The 22,347-nt window shown below is 40.5% G+C and overlaps 1 protein-coding gene across 5 annotated transcripts in view; it reads right to left on the bottom strand.

Annotated features, from left to right (window-relative positions):
* The window catches only part of GUCY1A1 (guanylate cyclase 1 soluble subunit alpha 1), a 44,926-nt gene extending 23,840 nt beyond the window's left edge, over window positions 1–21,086 (bottom strand). For 2 of the 5 annotated variants that reach the window (XM_073341433.1, XM_073341437.1), the window contains exon 1: window positions 19,754–20,253. The gene's annotated coding sequence lies outside the window, so the exon portion shown is untranslated. Of the gene's footprint in view, window positions 1–19,753; window positions 20,254–20,451; window positions 20,526–20,737; window positions 20,784–20,959 lie in introns of those variants that run through there. The other 3 variants (XM_073341434.1, XM_073341435.1, XM_073341436.1) reach the window with 3 other exon arrangements.
* Window positions 21,087–22,347: the final 1,261 nt, after the last annotated feature.

The following is a 22,347-nucleotide window of genomic DNA, read 5'->3' as shown; positions in this document are numbered from 1 at the left end:
ATGAAGAGCAGATGCATGACTACTTGTTAACTAGCATTTAACAAGCACTATTTAATAATCTTATTTCATGCAAATAGGACAAAAATCATAAGCAAACTAGTCTGTAAACCAAAAGATTGATTTTATAATTATGTGGAGTACAGACATATAGTGAAATATGGGGATTTATGGCATCTCTTATCCTCAGTGATTTGAAATTAAGTGAGAGTACTTTGTCTAGTCCCAAGCATCTTAATCAAGTTTCTGTTAAAATACACACAGAGAAGATCCCCCAAACCCACAACAAAAAACATGTTCATCTTTTAAGAACTTTAAAGTATTTGTTTAGTCTCATTTAATCTCATTAAATCTCATATGTATAAAAAAATTAATTGTATTTCTTCATCTGCTTCATCTGCTTTGTTGGTAAGTTACCTTATGAAGCAGATGCAGACTTCACATATCAGGGAAACATTCATTTGTTTTGGGTTGGTGACTGCTTTCAAGCACACAGCAGCTCAACAATTGGAGGATATATTCACATCTGCATACAGTATTCTCAGTGTCAGTAAGAGTGGTTTCAGGTGGACAAGTGCCAGTTGCTGTGTTAGGTACTGCAGATCTTGGAGAAGAGTGTGACCCATGTGATCCCAAACGTGCCCATCTCCTCAATGAGATATTTGTTAAACCTTTTTGTGTCTTTTCAGTATGAGATTAACTCTCCCATTGAGGTGTTCGATGACACCACACCTTGCCTCCTGCCAATAATCTGGACCTAATTTTAGCAGAGCAAACACATCAGCCAACCTGCCTTGAGGCAATTGCATTAGTACCTAGAAATCATGAAAAACAATATAAAAATTTAAAAATAGGCCGATAAAATACACTTCATAAACATCAGATCCTCATCTGGTATTAACCAGGGTAGCTCACTGATCCCAAAGGAGCTACACCGGTTTACACCAGCTAAGAATCTGGCCCAGAAACTTCTTCATACTCACACTATAGAATGGATATCCAATTTAACACTGGCAACACTACATAACCCTATTTTTATATGTCTATAACATACAAAAGAAAACAATATTAAAAGATTGCACAATTTAGCACTCAAAAGCTAGGAAATGCCACAATCAAGTTTGCTTGTGCAGAACTTGGAGAGAGTTGAGAATCTATCCTTGAGTGTCCTCATTCCTTGCACAGAACTCTCATTAGCATCAAGAAGAGTTTGGCATACAGGCATTTTATGGGTACATATAACATAATCATGATTCCAAGATGAAGGGCAGAATACAGCCTTTAAAAAGCATAACATCTATTCTATATCATGTGTAGTACACAGAGGTTTAGATTCTGGCCAGCGTCCACACTGGCACCATACTCCACAAGGACTGGGACTGTATTATTAAATGTAAAGAAAAGTGATGAATCCGCTAAGCAGAAAAATGCTATCTGCCTCCTGGCTGCCCTGTGACCCTCCAGGATGGACACATAGATGCAGGCCCCCTGTCTTGACCAATATGGGGAGGGACAGAAACTCTATAAAAGACTCTGACCCAAGAACTTGCTGCATGATGAGCCAATAGCAAAATAAAGATGCTGACTACAGGGAAGAAGTTGCTGAGGAACCACATGGCAAGCAGGGAACAGGCTGCAGCAGAAGCTGGACAACCAAATGCAGAGCAGACTGTGATGGGCAGACTCTGCTACCAGATTCAGGGTTCTGCAGAACCTGCAGGGAAACAGCAGAGACTAGGTATGGGACCTGCAGCCAGATGACTGAGCAGGGAGGGGGCCTGGTGGCTAGCTCAGGCTCTTAAATATACAGGCTCCAGAAAAAGTCTATTGCAGACAAAGTGCCTTCAACACTGGAGATTAGTCTGAGAAGTGGTCAGTGTTTTGTGACCAGGAGTTGGATACATAAGAAGGGCTCACTGACCTTGTACAGGACAATTACATTCAGCCAGGGAGTATGTTGTGGGAGGGGAGAGGAGGTGTATAGCATAGCTGCCACTGTTGTTGAAGCATTCCCTTATAAGAAGCTGTGCAGAAAATGCTGCCACAGTAGCTGTGAACAATGTAAAGGGGCCCCCCGATGAGACACACCATGGACTGATTTTATCCAGGAAACCTGCAAGTTTGCTACCTGCTGTTAGTAGGGCACTGGACTGGAGACGCATCCCAGGCACTAAGGCCGAGCCTCCCAAACCTTTTATTGCTCTGCAAGGTATTTGTATCCTTGCAAGTCCTAGTAAAATATCCCTTGGCATTTCTTGCCTAATAAAATATCCCTTCATTTTAGCCACATGTCTGAGTACTTACTGAGATCCACCAGGGCTGGTGACTATAGGACCTAACAACTGAAGCACTTTCAAGGCTTGCCTCCAAGGCATGGTACATCTGTTGCTACTGAATACCTTAAGAGGTTGGTGTGCCACAGTACTAAGCAGTCATAATAATTACTGAAATATTTCAGTGATTACAAACTAATATTTCAAAACATCAATAGTGAAATTTAACATTCATGGGATTACCATTACTTTAAAAGTCTTAATGACTTCCTGCAATAATGAAACCATATTATGAAATCCAAATTAAATACTGAACATCATCCCAGTTACTCCCCTGCTTGATATCTCACTCTGAGCCGCAAGAAAGACCTTCTCTCAGACTAGTGTGATAGCTCCTCCTAATTTTTAATATTTTATTCTTTTTAAAAATCTGTTACGTCAGAGAAAACGGGACCAATAATTCTGCTACTGCAAAATTAGCCAGCTGTCCAGCCAAGAGATAGACCATAAGGGGAAGAAAAAACATTGGAGGTGGAGGGAGGGTTTGGGGATAGGGAGTTTCCTAAATCAGATTCTTCCACCACAACTCATGCTGAGTAGCACCTTAGTCCTCAGTGGTTCCATTGCAATCAATGTGAAGTGAGGGCTCCATAAAATACATGAGTAGACTTTAAAAATCACAGATGTGTACATTTTAAAGATAAAATGAAGGGCTTTGTACCTAACATGTGACTTATGTTTCTGCTGCATGAATAGTTGATTAACTATTAATATAAGAGAACAAAGATGCATATCATGATTTATCAGTCAGTCTTCTCAGAGATGGACCCAACCCAAATCCAGGTTTCAAAACACCACTGAACTTTGGGAAATTGTATTTTCATACTTCTAAGTGAAATACATAGACTTATATGTAATATTTTCCTCTTATTCTCTGGATTTGCAATCTGTCAAAATGCAATAAAGCTTTTAACTGAATAATTGTAATGAATAATAATGGGGAGTCAAAGAAATAAATCTACGAATAGTCCCGTGACAGAATCTTTTCTTGATCCTATAGTGCAAAATCCTGTCCTCAGGTACAACTTCCATGGTAACCAATGGGAGTTATATGCATATGACTGAGAACAGAATTTTTTCCACAGTTCAAACAATGTAAATTGGAATCAACAAATGAGAAAGAGATTGCAGGTCCAAAAACATGAAGTTATTGTGATGAAAACTGTGACAGTCAAGTGTTCTGTTGGTTGGCTCCCTCTTCTCTAATTGCATACTTACAGCCTGGCCCCACAAACTTATACACACCCAAGTTACTTTACTCACCTGAGTAGTCCCATGACTGCTCTCAGGAATAAAGTTAGTTGTGTACATGTCTACAAAATCACTTGACTTGCAGTGATACAGTAAATACTTTATTATAATAAAATCTGAACATTAATAGCCTTTATCTGACAGTGGCTATAACTATAATTTTTGTTTGATATTCATGATCTAACAGATTTGTTGTTTCTTTTTTATAACAGTGGATGAATTTAAAAACAAGCCATTAAGAGATTCCAAAATCCTACAGCCCTTGAAACAACCCCCCCCCTCTTTTTCATAATCAGTAAAGTTAAACATGTATGTTTGCCATATTAAGCCACAAGCTTGCACAAGTACAATTGCCATTGTTTTACCTAAGGCACTGGGACACTACGTGGTGGTATAAAACATTGATTGTATTAAGATACTAAATGGCTAAATATTTCCTGGTACATATTGTTGTGTTCACTGTTTTAAATTGTAATGAACAGAAAGTTTAAAAAGCAATTGTGTACCAAAAGTTTCCCTGAAATCTCTGGATCCCACATATTTGTTCGAAAACTAAGCCCTTTCGAGGCAAGCAGTGTTTTATAAACAAATTCTAACCGCAGGTTTTTCTGACTCAATGTTTGCCACCTGTAGCACTACTGTGTCTTTCACACAGAATAATCACTAATAACTATGAGTAAACACGAAAGGCAGTTAAATGCCCAAGCCAACTCCCATGGAAGTCAACAACAGTTTTCAGAATCCAACAGTAGTTGGATCAGATCCTAGTAGTTTTGCCACAGTTGTCACGGAAATAGATTCAGAGATTTGCATGTTTTCTTCTATTTGAAAGAAAACACATCCATGACTTTTGACATTCTGGCACTTTTGCAGGTGAATGTGTTAGACATGATAGTAGCAACTGAACCAACTCCTCTGAGATCCTTGAGAGCTAGTAAGAGGTAGGCTGCATGGGAGGCTATGTAAGAGTAGGAACTTTCCTAATTAGAGAAGATGGTTTGTCATATGGGCGAGAAGGTCATAGGTCCATGATTTCTCTGGTTTGGGGGGAAAAGGGGTATTTGAGGCTATATACAGTAGAACCTCAGAGTTACAAACACCTCATTGTAAGCAGACAATGTTTCTCACAGAGCTTAATAATTAAATGTATGTCTACAATATGTGAAAAGACCAGGGTGGTTTTTATTCTTTCACCAAATTTATGGGGAAAACAGAAAGTGAAACATTTTTGTGCAGATGAGGCAGGATTAAATTTATCACAGAAACATAGGGCTTAAAGGGATCTTGAGAGGTATCTAGACCATCTCCGGCAGGTATTTGTCAAATCATGTTTTTAGAAACCTCCAGTGATGGGGATTCCACAACCTCCGTTGGAAGCCTGTTCCATTGCTTAGCTATCCTTATACCTAGAAAGATTTTTTTCTATTATCTAACCTAAATCTCCCTTGCTGCAGATTAAGTACACTACTTCTTGTCCTACCTTCAGTGGACATAGAGAACAATTGATTACAGTCCTTTTTGTAACAGCCTTTAACATATTTGAAAACTGTTATCAGATCCCTCCTCCCCAACCCTCCCAGTCTTCTTACCTCAAGACTAAACATGCCTGGTTTTGTTTGTTTGTTGTTTGTTTTAAATCTTTCCTCAGCCACCAGATTTTCTATACCTTTTATTTTTATTGCTCTCCTCTGTCCCTCTCTTCAGTTAGTCCACATCTTTTGTAAAGTGTGGTGCCCAGACCTGGACACGGTACTCCAGCTGAGTTCTGACCAGTTCCAAGTAGAGGACAATTACCTCCAGTGTTTTATACGGCACACCTGTTAATACGTCCCAGAATGACATTAGCTTTTTTTGCATCTCCATCACATTATTGACTTGTATTCAATTTGTGATCCATTGTCACCCCCAGATCTTTTTCAGCCAGTTATTCCCCATTTTGTAATTGTGCATTTGATTTTCCCTTTCTACATGTAGTACTTTGCACTTGTCTTTATGGAACTTCATCTTGTTTCCAGACCAATTCTCCAATTTGTCAAGGACGCTTTGAATTCTAATCCTATCCTCCAAAGGGCTGGCAACCCCGCCTCCCCCCACGCCCCCTGCACCTTGGTGTCAGCTGCACAAAAGCATACTCTCCATTTCACTATCCAAGAAGTTAATGAAAATATTTTATAGTACTAGACTCAAAACAGACACCCTATGGGACCCCAGTTGATATGTTCCCCCAACCCCCCCAAGTTTGACTGCCAACTATTGATAACTACTCTTTGACTATGGTTTTTCCACCAGTTGTGCATCAACCTTATAGTAATTTCATCTAGACCATATCTCCCTAATTTGCTTACGAGAATATCATGTGTGACAGTCAAAAACCTTACTAAAATCAAAATTTGTCACTTCTACTGCTTCCCCCATCCACAAGGCCAGTAGCACTGCCAAAGAAAGAAATTAGGTTGGTTTGGCATGATTTGTTCTTGACTAATTCACATTGGCAATCACTTATACCCCTGTTATCATCTAGGTGCTAAAAATTGATTGTTTAATAATTTGTTCTGATGTCTTTCCAGGTATCAATATATAATTCCTCGGGTCTTCTTTGTTCCCCTTTTTACAGATAGGTATTATGTTTGCCCTTCTCCAGTCCTTGAGATCTCACCAGCTTATTATCTTGCACACATAACGTTAAGAGAAAGCAGCACAATGGATTGACTGCAGTAAATGAACAAACACTTTTGTTGTCAGCCTTTCTATTAAGGTGTATGCAAAACAGGCTTTACTGAACCTCTGCAACAAATTGGAAAGTAAATAAATCAGAAGGCAAATCTTGGTATTTCTTAGGATATTTAATCTCTGCTATGCCGGCCATTGTTTTCAGTGGGACTTCTGCAGTTATCTCAGCTGCTTTTCTGTGAGATCCTTCCATTCAAAATATTCTGCTTTCTCATCACTGTGGAAAGGAAGAGCTACTGTCAAATGGCATAGTATGCTTCTGGAAAGACTTCTGCACAGGAAAAGTCAGCATATGCAAATGACAGCAACAGGGAGAGGACATGTAAAATGATCTCCATGCTAATTGCCATGTTCTGCCCTTGTTCTGTATTTGCAACTCTCCTTGACATCAGTAGGAGTTTTGTGCAAAGACTGAAGTGAGAATCTGAAAATAACAATAGTAATTCTTATGTGACAACTATATTTAAAAAGTATGTGCAACAGCCTGCAGTAGAAACACAGGTTATCTAGGTCTAAAAATCTGAGATGTTACATCAGAAATAGCTAATCATTTCTAAAACTGGCTTAGTGTTTTAATAACACTTTCACTGAAAACCAGATCCCCGAAAAGTCAGTCAAAGAGGACATATATATTACTTTGAACTTTCAGAATTCACTGTCATATTTTCCAAAGTATAGCCAAAAGATTAATTAAGAGACAAAGTGGGTGAGGTAATATATTTTATTGAACCATCTTCTGTTGGTGAAAGAGACAAGCTTTTGAGCTCCACAGAACTCTTCAACATTGCAAATATTGCTACAAACTTTGCCCCAAATATTATCAAATGCTGATTAACATGATTGATCTATGCTGCTGTCCTAATTATAACAACTAACACATTTAAAAATATTTAGCATATTGCAAACTACACCTAACACCACTTCAAGTAAGTGTAAAAATTTCAGCATTTCACAGAACTACTGAATTTGCATACTGTATCCCACAGAACAATAGACCATCCAGCCTTTTAAAATCTAGTTACTACATTCAGTTCTGGGCATCTTAAGGTCTTTGTTCAGGACAGCACATAGACAGGATTTAGGTATGTAATTAAGCACTGTCCTGAGCAGGGATGGTTTCCTGAATTGGACAAATATTAGCACTCCCTAGAGTTTGCCTGCAAGTGGAACAAAACTGATAAAGGAATTTGGTGGGATTGAAATATGAGGGAAGACCAAAGGACAAGAAACTGTAGAATCATGGATTTAGATGTACAAAAATACTGGACCCCTAAATCTGGACACAAAGTATGGACTTAAATAGGAAGGCAACTAAAATCAAAATAGTTCATCCGGGTTCTATTTCTAGCACTATCACGAACTTCTTGTGTGACCTTGGCCCTCTAATTTTTGCTGTATGTTTCTACATGTGTAAAATGGGGACAATATTTCCAATAACTCAGGGGGGTGATGTTGACACACTAGTGTTTACATGGTGCTTTGAACCTTCAAAAGGAAGGAACAATATTTATTATAAATTATTAAAATAATTGGGTGGTCTTGTAGCTCAAATAAATGGGGTTAAGGTACAGAGCCTGCTGGGCCTCCACTCCGGAAATGCTTCTGCTTGGCAGGCCCATCACACATAGTTGGCATTTTGATATCAGTGTGTTGTGGTGGACCTCACCTTAAGTGTAAGACAATCAGTCAGTAGCTGAAGCCAAAGCAGCACTCCAGACCAAGAGCACTTGGCACTAGGAGCAAGTTGCAAGAGGAAATCTACTAGAACTGCATAGTCCTGCACAGTCCTAGGCCTTGATGCAACACTGTGAGTAGTTCTACTGAGTACAATGGGACTATTCACATTGTGTAATCCACATACAGATCAGAGCCCTAGTCATTTCTCTGCTGTAGTTAAACTTTTTCCCAGGTGTAAATTATTATTGCTTGACAATAGTTCCTGCTGCTTATCTCACAGGGGAGAAAAAATGGGGGGAAACAAGGGGGAAAATAAAGGAGAACAAGGAGAAAATTAAAACAGCCAGAAAAGGATACAATGGGAAACAGGTGGGAAAGGACAGAAAAAAGCAGAGAAGAACGATCACAAAATGGCAAAAAGAGGGAGAAAAAGATATGGGAACGGAGAGGGGGAAAACATATGGAACAGAGAAAAATAAAATCAAAAGGGCATAGACAATGTGGGGGTACTCTTGTTATTTCACATTTTTCTCTGCTGAGAATTCTGTGAAACACCAAAGCTTAAACAGCTCCAAACAGCTGTGAAACACCAAACAGCTCTCCTACCTCTGAAATGTTTTGTTTGCTTCTGTTAACTAATCTAGTTCAGGATACAAGTAAGCTTAAAGGTGAAGTGAACTGCATCAAGGCCTTCGAGTTTCTTCTTCTTCCTTCAATTGATGGTTGTTTCACTAACCAACACCATGGAGCTGGGAGCTGCAGTCTCACAGACTACCTTCCAGAGATATTAGTGAGGTCATTTGCTGCAGCAGGGAAAACACCAAACCCAGAACTCTGGTCTTGGCAGGTAAGTTAAGAAGGAAATTAATTCCTACTATTTTGTTTTAAACTGCATTGATTTGCAATTTAAATGTAAGGCTATATACTGTTACTGATTCGAGATTGTATAGCTTTGCATTTCATTTTTAACATATTTCATTCCACTTTTATGAAATGTCCACAGAGAATCTCATTCCTTTCTTCATCTCTCCTTTTCCTCCTCTACATTTCCTTTTTTCACTAGCACTGGGATGACACTTCTTCCTGCATCTGAAATCCTGAGAAGGAAACACTGTATATGGGATTTCCTTAAAGATTCCAACCTCCGTTGCGGAGAGTTCATGTGAAACTTGCAAACTCCTGTACTGCAGTCAAGAGTCAAGAATGCACATTCTGTAATATTCTGCGTTTCACACCCCAACTCTGCCAGATACGAGGGGAGCCAGATTCTATCACTGTTACTCATATTGTGTAGTATCTTACTCTGTGAGTTGTCCTATTGATTCAGAAGTATCTGAATTACTTTTTATTAATATTGTGCATAGTTCTGTGTGTTTATGTACAATGGATTATTTGCTATAAGGTGAGATAAAAAGAGGTTGTTAATGGAATCAAGTAGGAAAGGCAAAACAATGACAAAAATAAAGTAATATCATAGAGAATACCAAGGCTCCTTAAGCAAACAATGGAGGGTGCCTGGCTCCCTCCAATCTGGCAAAGCCTCCTCTTCTCAGACCAAACCTAAGATCAAAGGGGATACTAAAAGCTTACAAGGTACTAGCCTGCAGAAATGGAGGGAGAAGTTGTCTGCCACTGCAGGCTGACACAGACTGAGGTGAGCTGGCTATTACTTGATCCATAAGTGAACAGGGAGGAGCACCAAGGCTAAATCCCATCTACCTAGGAGAGTTTTGGGGAGAATGCCAGGTGTAGGTAAAACAGCATGCATATAGGTCTCTTTGTTGTTTTAAATCAATTTCCCTGAGCAATATGTACATTTTAGAAGTAAATCACACTTTGCTATTAAGAAACTGCTTCTGTGTCTCTGCATATTATTACTTTCCACAGTCTCCCAAAGGAAAATTTTTCAGGTGCCAAATCCACTGGGCCCACTAGGTATCACTGTTGGCAAGAACAGGGGTGTAACCCAGAGATCCCCTCGGAGAGCAGCTGGATTACGGGATCCCATCCCAAAGAAAAGTGAAGCGCACGGGGGACTGGAAGAAGGTCTAAGAAGGGACAGCCTACCTAGGGACTTTGACAAGAGTATTATGACATGACATAGAATTGGCAGGCTCCTTTTTTTGTCTGACCCAACAGCTAATGAAATAATAGATGTACTGAACAGAGATAAAAAAATAATTTTAAGCTTTATCAGACTTATAGCCATTCGACACTATTTCCCACTCACCGTTTTAAAAATAAAGCAATTTCTGTGCTTACTCATTATTTTCTTAAGATATAAATTGGGTAAGTCATCTGTTGCCGAGGCACTTATTATTTCATTACATTTAGAGACAGAATGAATTTCCAGAAGTCTCATTACACTGGAGACTTGGGTAATAAGATAATGACTGTTTGAAGACTCTGATATTAAGAGACTAGATGGCTCTGGGAATCATAATGAGGTATGTAAACTTTCTACCTATTTATCTAGCTTTTTTACCATGCTCATCATAGGTTACCAGTTAGATTCCAGCCAAATGATCAAAAGCTGATTTTAATTTGATGGCTCTTTGGTGATCTTGTAACAGGAAGACCGGTTCTAAGAATCTATGCGTAGGTTCAGAGCTCCTCTACTGGTTCACACTGGCACTCCTACAATTAGCTCCAAGCCACGATATAAAGCAATGTGAGTGTCTATCTACCTGAGGAGAACAACCCTAAAAACAGCCCAAGAACAACCCGACCCAGCTGCAGGAAAGCATTTAGACAACCGCTTAATCCATTTCTATTCAGGACAGCACTTACACATATGCTTAAAGTTAAGCATGTAATTGAGTATTGTCCCAAATAGGAATGTTTTATTGAATCAGTTTTTCTGGTAGGAAGTTTACATTAGAAACCCCATAAAGGATGGTTAAACCTTATTGTGTGTGTTATGTAAGGAGCCATCTTACATATGAAATGACAATATGAAAAATCCAAAATTCAGACTACACACAGACTTGCTAGCAGGGATTCTATAAAATCTCTTAGAGACAGCCTATGGGTGGAGAAGACATAGCAGCTCTGCTACTTGGTGTGCAGGAATGCTGCATGAGTGCTAGTTCCCAGAGGACAGAAGCGCAGGGGGAAAGCATGCTAAGAAGCAGCTCTTACATCTCTTTTGTGAAGGGCGGCACACACTCCATTCCAGCGCTGACCCTAGAATTCCAATGGATACCACAGTGGAGCAGGATGAGGGCCCAACACCACCTCTTTTGGAGTATCTAACGCTGCTGGCAGTATTCTGAATCTTGTGGTATTTATGCTCTAGGATTTGTGACTGTCTCCTATGTAGGTACATAATACAGGGAGGAAAGAAGTCTTCAGCATCCTCTCCAGCTTTGTTCACTCATACAGGTGGAGCCAGAATCAGAACCCTGCTATTTCTTTGTTTTGAGCCCAGATCAGACTGGAATTTTTGTAATGTATTTAAAATATTTGCACCACGAAATTTCCATCGCGACAAAATATCTAATCCCCAAGGGTGTCTTAGGGCGACAGAGAAATGAAGGAGTGGTGTATAACCACAGCATTACAATACTATCTTTATAACACATTAATATTAAAAATCTTTGCACAGAGTTTTCAACTCTGTTTATAACAGAGGATTAAATCCTCCGTTGCTAGTAGTACATCAAACTGACAACAGGAGTGAATTCCAAAGTAATGCAGCTCTGTAACTAAAAGCCAAACCTAAGTTTAGCATTGAGGCTCAGAAAGCAGTTGTTAATATTTGACTTAAGATTATGAATGTTTTCCACTAGTTGTACAGTAACTGTTAAAATAAAATAGTAGTGATATGTTATATAAACATTTGCATAAGAACTTCGCCTATCACATTCTTCTTCTAACATCAGATAGACCAGCCATCCACAGTACATAAATTACAGCAATAGCAATAAAATTCTGAATACACCATTTTAAAATGGCATTGATTTTTTAAAGATAAGTCTCATGTCCAAGAGTATTAAAATAGGCATATATCTCAATGTTCTTGTTCAGTTAAGAATTTTCAGCCTCATCCTGCTATACTGGAAGAGCCACACAGTGACTGCTCTGAGCAGTGGTAAATCCTATACATTGGTAAAAGTATTGACTTTAAGCATCATCTTTCAAACAGAGAGAGCAATGTTTTCAGATTTGGCGTTGGACAGGTTTAAGTGCTGGGGAGCTACACTTCTCATGTACATGATGCAAACTGTACCAGTCTACAGCCCTGTATACTATAATAAGCAAATGGTAAAGAGATGCGTCCTATATCAGTATACACATAGCTTTTTCCCTTTGTTTTATCTTTTGGAAGATTGTGCAGTTTTATCTTTTAATCTGGCATTTGGTAGATATTTTTCTCCAATTACTAAAGATAAAATCGACTTCAATGCCTATATCTCCTCTCATCTAGACTATTAATGCAGCTGTTTCTTTCACTTCCCCAAAAGCCAGTTCCCAGTATGTGCAGAATACTTCTACCTGCTTCCTCACATGTACAAACAGTCACATCATACTTCAGAATCAAACATGCGTGGCACTTCAGAATCAATTAAAATTGCCTGCATTGCTATTAAAACTCTCCATGGACTTCCTCCAGCCTCCTACATAGAGCTTGCTCCTGTTTACTGTTCTTCTCACGGCCTCATCTCATCTAGCTCCACTGTACTTTGTCCCTAACCAAAATCTGGCCACAACTGGAAAAAGAGGAATCTTCTCTAGTTGCTGCCACCTAGAATCTTTAAAGCCAATCTGAAAAGACATCTTTTATTGCTTCCCTTTACCTTTTAATTCCTCCCTTATCTATTATCTAAAATTATAATGGTATTACTTAACACTGTAAAGTGTTCTCAGAAAAGGTTTGTGGAAAATCATGTTCTGCTGTACTGTACAGACCAATGCTAAAGCAACACAGACATATTTTTCTAATGCCGTTCTGTGCTCTCCTAACGGAATAAGATCTACTATGTTAATCTGCTCTAGTCAGTGGAATGTCTGTGGCTTAGAAAGAGATGATTTAATTACTTTTCTCTTAATTTTGGCTAGGCTTACATGCAATCAATGTGTTTTGCATTCAGTCAACAAATGCAAACTCTTTTATAGCTTTTGCTTAAATGGAAACGGATAAACATAATCTGTGTTATGACATCACAGATTCCAGAAGTTTCACTGTAATCTCTGGAATCTGTGACACGCCAGCATGTCACTGAAACAAAGAGCCAGGAGGATTTCTATCAGAGGAAAAAGCAAATTGTAAATAATTACCAGTAGTTATTTTTGTGCTGATCATCTGCCATATTCTGGTTGGTGGAGACTTCCATTCATAAACGTGCATTTAATTCAGTTTTAATTTCAGCTTTACATATAGAACCAACTGGAGAGGGGAAATAACTAGAGGACTGATTCCAAACCTTTTCCTCACATTGACTAGTTTTTACTCTCAGCTAACTTCCTGGACTACGTGTATGAGTTACTCTACATGATAATAAACAGTGCAAATGAAGCCCTAAGGGCCAGACTCTGCAGCATTTAATCAAGTCTTTGGAACTGGCTCACACCTGCCATGATGGCATACATACCCTGCTTTCTGGGTCATTGTGTATTCAGCTAATGCACTCTCCCAGAGTTCCTCCACTATTGGATTGACCAATTTTCAGTAGAGTGTGCCAATACACACAGCTATGAGTAGAGTGATGCATAGATGACACAGACCCAGGGGGAGCACCAGGCACCACTGTGCCTTACAGATACCCTTCTATGGCACAGTTCTTCAGGGTGTCGATCCCTTTTTGCAGCTGGAGAGGGAGAAAGTTGCTGCATCTCCTAAAAAGATACAGTATAGTCACCCCATGCACTCAGACAAGGCACAATGCCTGAGGGGTGGAGCGAAGTCCCTTACACAGGACATGGCCTCCGTGAAATAATACATAAAGTCACTACCTTCTCTTCATTCATATCCATCCTCAAGGCTCACCTCTATTGTGACATCTACAAGAAATCAGCCCAGTAACATTGACTAGAATGAAGGACAGTCAGAGACTGCTGATCTTATTTATTAATTTAAAAAATCCTTCAAATGAACCACAACTATCAAGTTATTCATATCACTTGACTACATAACTGGTTGAATGTAATTGTGCTATCCTTACTCTCCCTACCCGCACTTGCATCTTGTTTTCAGTTAGATTGTAAACTCCTCCTGGCAGGTATTGAATCTTCACAGGGTATATATATTTGTAGAGCATCCAGCACTAGGGAGTGTCAATGCGGATTGGGACCTTTGGGTGCTACTGCACTACAAATAAACAATAGTAGTAACAGGGCCCTAAAAGGAAAATGTAACAAACTAAACTGAGGAGTTAAATAAAAAAACCTGGCTCCTACTCAAGAATAAAAATTATAAATGTCTCTATACAAAGGCAAGAAGTTTAAAAACAAAAACAGGTGAGCTAGAATGCCCTGCAGTGGAGCAAGTCATCGAGATAACAGGCATTACGGAGACCTGGGGAAAATGACAAAAGCCATTGGGATACTGTAATACCTCGCTATAAACTACATAAGACAGACAGACTAAGTTAAAGAGACTGAGGAGTAGCTGTATTTAAAGAATTTCATAGAATCCAGAGAGATAAAACTTGTGAGTGGAGAAGACCACACAGTTGAACCTATATGGACAAAACCCCAAGCTGTAAGAATGTAAATACACTAGTAAGTACACTATACTACTGGCCTTCAGATCAAGTAAAAGCAACTGAGTATCATCAAAGAGGCAACAAAATCTAACAAAAAGATAATAATGATAAAAACCCCACATATAAACTGATCTAATGGCACAACAAGACAAGGTTCAGAGAAACAATTTAATGACACTTTAAGTGATTGCTTCTTGAAACAACTAGATCTAGAGCACACACAATAGGAGATGCTAATTTTGACTAAGTCTTAAGTAACACACAGAAGTGTTCAAGAAGTGACAGTAGCTGAGTCACTAAGTAATAGGGATCACAATATAATTAGGTTCAACATCCAATGGAGAGGTAAGGTACCAAAGAGTAACAGTCTTGCTAAATTTTAGAAAGGGAGATTTCTAGTAAAATGAGATCAGTCAAAAAGGCCTTGTGACAGAATGGGAGTAGCCCAGAGCTGAGTGATCATTCTGTGCACTTAGTAAGCATTCCACATAGGACAAATTGTGAGATAATTGATGAGTATTGAGTAATTAACCAGTTAATAAGGAGATTCAGCTCATCAGCTGGGGGCTGTTAAATAAGAGACTGGAAGGGAAACAGAGGGGGTTGGGAGGGAGAGCAGGCAAAGAAGCCCATGATCTCAGAGAAGTAAGATCTCTTTACCCCTCTCCCCATACCTAGAGAGTAGGTAGAAGCTTGCGGAAAGTCTTATGCTGTGGGGACACAAAACTGTACAAAGACTTTGTAAATAAAGCACACTGTGATGAACTTACTCAGGAGTGTATGAGGACTGCTTGCAAAGTAAGAGGCAGAGTGTGGGGTATCATACCCTGTGACAGGCCCTAAAGCTAAAAATAAAAGAAGTAACAAATGTTTAGAGGTGGCATGGATGCTACTTTAAATAAAATAAAGGTCATAACATAATATTAAAGAAAAAATGATAAGAGCAACTGCCAGCAGGCTCAGTTGTTAAATAAAATCCCCTCCCCCCTCAAAATTCACACATTTTTTTACTGTGAAATTCATCTACAGGTAGAGGGCCTGTGCAAGACCCTAATCATTGTAAAGCCTAAAAGTCATCTTATGGAGCTGAAATGGTGCACAGAACCTTGTGTGGGCCCTCTGCCCTGAGCTGAAATTTACCCCTAGAGAATAGTACGGCTCTGACTTAGACTATCATGCAGTAAAGCATTTCACTTTGTTTTCCTTAAGAGAAAAAATCTCACTGCATCACACACTGCTGGATGTCAGATCAATCTACCATCTAGAAATTATTACCAGAAAATTCAAAACAAAACAAAAGCTCCTGCAAACTCCACATATGGAAGAACGAAGACGTACACAATGCACATTATCTGAAATAAATGAGGAGCCAAGAATGTCTAAAGAACACTAGCTGTGTATCTCAGAATGACATTAGCAGGAGCAACAACTTTGGATAACAGCACATTACTTAATCAGTAGTAATCAATAGCTGTGCAGCATGTATAAAAGGCTTCATTAGAGATGACAGAACAGTCTCTTCAATTGCTTCATACTAGCAGAGCAATAAACAAGAATTTAAATTAATACTACTAACTGCTGTCTTCAGTAAATTCTGGAGTCTTTACTAAAGGAAAACAACCAATGACTTCAGGGTTTAGGTCCTGGTACAGGAAAGCACTGATGCAAGTGCTTAAATCCATCGTACCTGTTTGATTTTAAGAAGGTGCTTAAGTTCCTATAGAATTTTAAAGTTAAGTGTGTGTTTAAGCTCTGTATTCAAAAGGATGCGTTCTTTCCTGAATCGAGGCTGTAGCTCTAAATATTATTTTAAAGTATCACATTTATCTAATAAGTATGATTCTGTACCATTGGTACAAATAGCCCATTTAAAACCTACTGGAGCTCTACATTTTAAAACCACTTCAGGTTATTGAATACCTGGTAGAAGGAATCTTCAAATGTTACATCAAATGGCTCGATTTTTTTGTCCTTTAAAATTTATTTGGTGCAAAACTTCAATATAATGCTAAACAGTTGAATAAATGTAATGTTGTCATAACTATGTAGACAAAATGGTTTGAAAAGTGATGATAGAACTGAATGTATGACTAGCAACAAAAAAGTGTTAGCATTTCATAACTCAGTTTTGAATTGCTAAGAAAATATGCAACATGGCACCTAAAGATTTCTAGATATATCTTACTTTAGTTTCCAATAAGCCTTTCCAGTAAACCATTTACAAATATTTTAAAAGCTTGTATTTTCCATTCCGAAGCTGTTTTAAAAAAATAAAAAGTTTGTGTGTATGCTGAATACACTTTCTGAATCTCTACAAAAGCTGCAAAATCCAGTCAAAATATATCTGCCTTACGAAGACAAATGCATATTTTTAACTACTTTCTTTGTACTGAATTTAGAATAGCATTCTATTTGTTTCCCAAGATTTCCAAAATTTCTGAGATACTTTATATTTTATAGAATAATTTCCAAAATTATAACATTTCACAGCCAGTTTTTAACAAAACAAACAAATATAATTTTTGTAACACAATGAAACATTTTATTGGTTTCTGGTTGGTTTGTTTTTACAGTTTTTAATCGCAATATTTCAAGTGCATAGCATATGTATGTACCTCTGTGATATTTTACATTCTTCTCCATTACATAACAAGGTTTCAATTGCCTTCCAATGTGTTCCGTCGATCTAGCATTGCCTACACCTGGAGTTAGGTTGGCCTCGCTACGTCTCTCAGGGGTGTGGACAGACAATAAACCAAACATTACTCACAGTAAGACAAATATCTATGGACTTTTTCCTTCTTGTATTTCCTCTTTACCAATGGACACAACCATTAATATTACCCTGTGATGTCCTTTATTCTTTTCGTCAGAAAACTTTTCATTATTTTAAACGTATATGCAGACATAGCTAAGTCAATGGTAGAAAAGATGGGGAGCCACTTTATCAGCAAAGTCAAAAAGACAATAATCAGTGCATAACATCCTGACATCCTGTGATGGTATTTGCTTCATGCCAATCATTGCAGACTGACATAATGCCATGAGACAAACATCAAAAACATATTTCCTCTCTCCTTCCTCCTCATCTTCCCTGGCTGCCTGTAGATCAGAGGAATTTCAGTAATTTCATTGCTGTCCTTACATAGTGGATACTGATGGCTTCCATATAACCAGTCCAGTTGCTCAATACTCCACATGCTACCTCACATTTATTTAGTGGTTCATCTTATGCTCTTATGATTGGTAAAGAGACGCTGATCAGCGCTACAGAATCCACAGCCATATGTACAGCCCTGATGACCCACGGGCTGTCTCAAGTACTTCTATATAGTAAACTGAATTTCCCATTAAGTGTATTGATATCACATTTGAATGGCATAACCCAGCATATTCACCTAGTTATGCAGTTGATTTCAAGTAGAGAAGATTTCCATTATGGAAATCCATGTTTGTCTTGTACTGTCACAATTGCTGGAAAAATTAGAAGTATCATCTTTCGCTTAGTTTAATTTACATGTTCCTGCACCCCTATTTTCTGCAATTAGGGGGTGATCCCATATTCCTAACTCAAGGAAACCACCTAATGACTTCTATGGGAGTTTTGCCTGAGCAATGGTTGTTGGATTAGGCCATTTAGAAAAAAGAAAAGGAGTACTTGTGGCACCTTAGAGACTAACCAATTTATTTGAGCATAAGCTTTCGTGAGCTACAGCTCACTTCATCGGATGCACTCATGAAAGCTTATGCTCAAATAAATTGGCTAGTCTCTAAGGTGTCACAAGTACTCCTTTTCTTTTTGCGAATACGACTAACACGGCTGCTACTCTGAAATACTCTGAAATAGACCATTTAGAGTTACTAATACCCCACGTTGTTCACTGCCTAACGAATGTAATGAATAAGCAAACACCAGCATCTTTTGTTTTGTTATTGCTTTACATTTTCCAATGAAGAATTCTTCATTTAGATTGTTCTATAATTGCAAAATGGAAAGTCTTTGTGAGCAAATATGCTGTTTTCCTCAAAAAATTACAGTATCTGTCAGAAGTCTTATTAATTTTGCCTAGACTAACACAAATGCAGTACAGTGTAACCCAGAGATCAACAAGCACATAATACAAGCCATCATACTGTGACAGAGACTAGCTATGTGCACCTTAATATTCATTTTTTATTAATGTTAAATCTCTAGATAAGACTTTTCCCGCTGTTAATTCAGCCACAGAACACAAGAAAGCCATCTCAGTGCATACTTGGCCAAACAGCCACCTCTGAAAATACAGCCATTTTAGGAGCAGCTTGACAGAGTACTTAAGATGCATAAAACTACTCCTTTATATTGGAGAGAAGCTTTTTCAAGTGTTTATACATTCATCTGATTTTTATAAGTTAACTACTAAGCCCCATGTTAATCTTAAATTGGTGCCACTGAAGCAGAAAGAACTCCATCAACCCAACAAAGAAACCATAAGCATATAGCCATAGACAAAAACAACTTTTTAAAATTAAAAATAGTGAGGCTGGGGAAATTAACAGAAAAAAGCAAACTTTTAGTAAAAATTATTATAAAACAGTCCTTGGGTTCAATTTCTTCACAGAAAATATGCAATAAAAAGTATAAAACTGAAGAAATAGTGTAAAATTATATACAGTATAAAATAATTATGTTGACTAAATCCATGTTTGTACATTTTATTTTATATATAAATTCAGAAAACACACCCAGGAAAAGAATGAGATAGCTACCCAGTCAGATTTCACTAACTTGACATCTCCTATCAATTGGTGAGGTCTTTTACAAAGGCACAATGTACAAAGCTCCAGTAAGCACACATCCTATTTTAATATTCTAGTTTGGAGATTATTTCAAATATTAATCTGAAATATACATAAGCCATATATCATATGTGGACTCCTGTTGGATTTACTATACATTTCTCAGTATATAGTCATGGGCCTGCGTTAAGCAAAGAGAGTGTTACAAATCGTTATTTTGTCAGCTAACTTAGCTTCCCATGTCCCGTACATATTTCAAGCCATAGGGTTAGTACTTACACATTTCTTTGCAGAGTGATGAATCTTCAACCGTAATGCATGCGCGCAACATACATTTCGCCCTATGCACTAATAAATATCTTGTCCCTCACTGCACGTAGCCTAGCTCAGCAGCCGCGCTGTGTGAAAGGAGGGATCGGGCTGCGAGCGGGGATGCGCTGGAGCCCCTGGACTCTCACCCGGGAGCTCAGCCTGGGATCAGCGCTGGAGGCTCCTGGCGCGGTTGCAACATTCCCACGAGCAACTGAGCTCGGATCGGCCCATTCAGGAGGCTGCGGAGTCTGTGGAACCGACCTTGCTCCTTCCTTCCCACGAACCTGAGCGATGCTGACCAGGAAGCGCCAGCGAGCCGGGAGCTGCCTCTCGCCCCGCGGCCCTGACCCGTGTCCCCCGGGCTGCTGCGGCTGCCTCCGCTCCCTCCCGCCCTGCTCAGGAGCGTGGGAACCAGCCGCGGCTGCCGCTGAGAGTGCCCGGGCGGGGGGATCCCGACGGGGGAAGGGAGCCACGATCCGCAGGGGAAAGATTCCTGCTGCCGCGGGGCCCCCGGGGGGACCCGATGAGGGGCAGGCCAGGGGCGGAGCGGGGCGAACAGCGGGGGCGGGGGCGGGGGGCGCATCTTGCCCCGAGGAGAGGCGGCTCCCGGACAGAGCGAGCGAGCGAGCCGGGGTCTCTCGCAGCGCGCCGGGGGCGGCACTTACTTGATGTCCTCCCAAACCTCCGGGCCGTAATTCCGGATCACCAGCAGCTCCAGGGCGTGATTGACGAATCCGTACTGCGGACACGGAGCGGGGGAGGGGGCGGGTCACGGTCACTTCTCGGGGTGCGAACAGCGAGGGGGAGGGGCAGGGGGTGAAACCCGGAGAGGGACACGGGGGAGAATCAGTCTGGAAGGGGGAGCGGGCTGATCCCCTTCCCAGCGCCGCTCCCTACGGGGGTGGGGGGTAACACACAGACACCCCGGAGCCACCTGTTTCCCTTCCTCACCTGCTGCTGCACGGGAGCTGCTCAGCTCTGCAGGCGGGACTCTCCCCACCCCATCCCCGGGGCGGCACAAGAGGGCGAACCACCCCCTCCCCCCCCCCACACACACACACACAACCCGCCCTGCTGATCCCCGCCCCGCTTCTGTTGCGCCACCGGAGTTTGAGTCCGGCCCCACAGGAGAGAGACTCGCGCATCTCGCTGCCCGAAATTGCCTTCGCTCACCATAGCGCGAGCGCTGCGCTGCCCCCTGCTTTGTCCCTGTGCCACGGCCCGGCCCGCTCAGAGGCTCTGGAGAAGGCGCTGCTCCGCTCCCAGAGCTTCTAGCTCCGGCAAACTCATGTTTGAAACGTGTATTTGGCCAGCGGACGGCAGCCGCTCCCCCTGTCCCCTCCCCAGCCACACACTCTGCGGCAGGTGGGGCCTCCCCCCCGGCCCAATCAGGGCTGTGCTGAGCAGGGCTGCCAGGGAGGGGGAGAGGGAACCAGAGACAAAGAGACAGGGAAGGAGGGAAGAGAGCTGGGAAATAGGCTCAGAGAGAAAGAAGAAGGTCTAGGAACAATTTCCCAAGGGTCCCCGTGGACTATTCATCTCTGGCAATTTTCAAATCAGGATGGGATGTTTTTTTCTTACAGAGATGCTTCAGGAATTATTTGGGGGGGGGGGGATGTTCTATTGGTTGTGTTGTGCTGTGCTCATACAAGATGATCACAATGGTCCCTTCTGGCCTTGGCATCTGTGGGCCAGGCTAGGTCAGTGCTGATCAAAGGCCTTATAAATGTATTCAAATAATCTGGTTGAGCCCTAAAATCTGATTTCACTCTTGACATTCCATCCCCTGAGTCTTGTTACTAGTATTTACATTCATTTATTATAGTCAGAGCTGACAGGACCATCTGTAGTTAAGGTTGCCCAGCACTTTCCATTATAAGCCCCTGTTTTCAGTTGCTATTAACATCTAACTTTAAGTCTGAAATTTCCCGTACCAAGTGTGTGCCTCAGGCTGGACTTTTCTGGAAAGTTTCATTCCCAAGAATGAAATTAGAAAAAAAATACATTGTGTTGCCCATGTGAAAAAAGTCTTACAACTGTTTTGTTGAGAAGTTCTAGCACCTCCAATGTTTTGGAGCAGGGACTTGGAATTTGCCTGGAGGGGTCACCCTGATCCTACTGGATTTCGGGCAGGGTCACGCTGGTGTCAGGGATGTGCCTTTTCCTTGTCCCTTTGAAAATCCACCCAAATTTGTACAAGTTACAAGCCTTTGAAAAATCTTGGTTCACAGTGCTCAGTAAAAACATTTGAGTTTGGCAGCTAAATTCTCCAAACATGCCCTCTGAACCCAGCATGCTCCAATCCAGAATTGCAGGGGCTACACAGGACTTTCCCTGCAAGTAGGGGGGAGGGATAGCTGAGTGGTTTGAGCATTGGCCTGCTAAACCCAGGATTGTGAGTTCAATCCTTGAGGGGGCCATTTAGGGAACTGGGGCAAAAATTGGAGATTGGTCCTACTTCGAGCAGGGCGTTGGACTAGATGACCTCCTGAGGTCCCTTCCAACCCAGAGATTCTATGATCCCTGCTGCTATGGCACCAGACACCAGAACTGTGAGTAGG

The sequence above is a fragment of the Lepidochelys kempii genome, chromosome 4 (assembly GCF_965140265.1).
Source record: "Lepidochelys kempii isolate rLepKem1 chromosome 4, rLepKem1.hap2, whole genome shotgun sequence".
In the NCBI taxonomy this organism is placed as follows: Eukaryota; Metazoa; Chordata; order Testudines; family Cheloniidae; genus Lepidochelys; species Lepidochelys kempii.
This window is presented reverse-complemented; position numbering and strand designations above follow the sequence as displayed.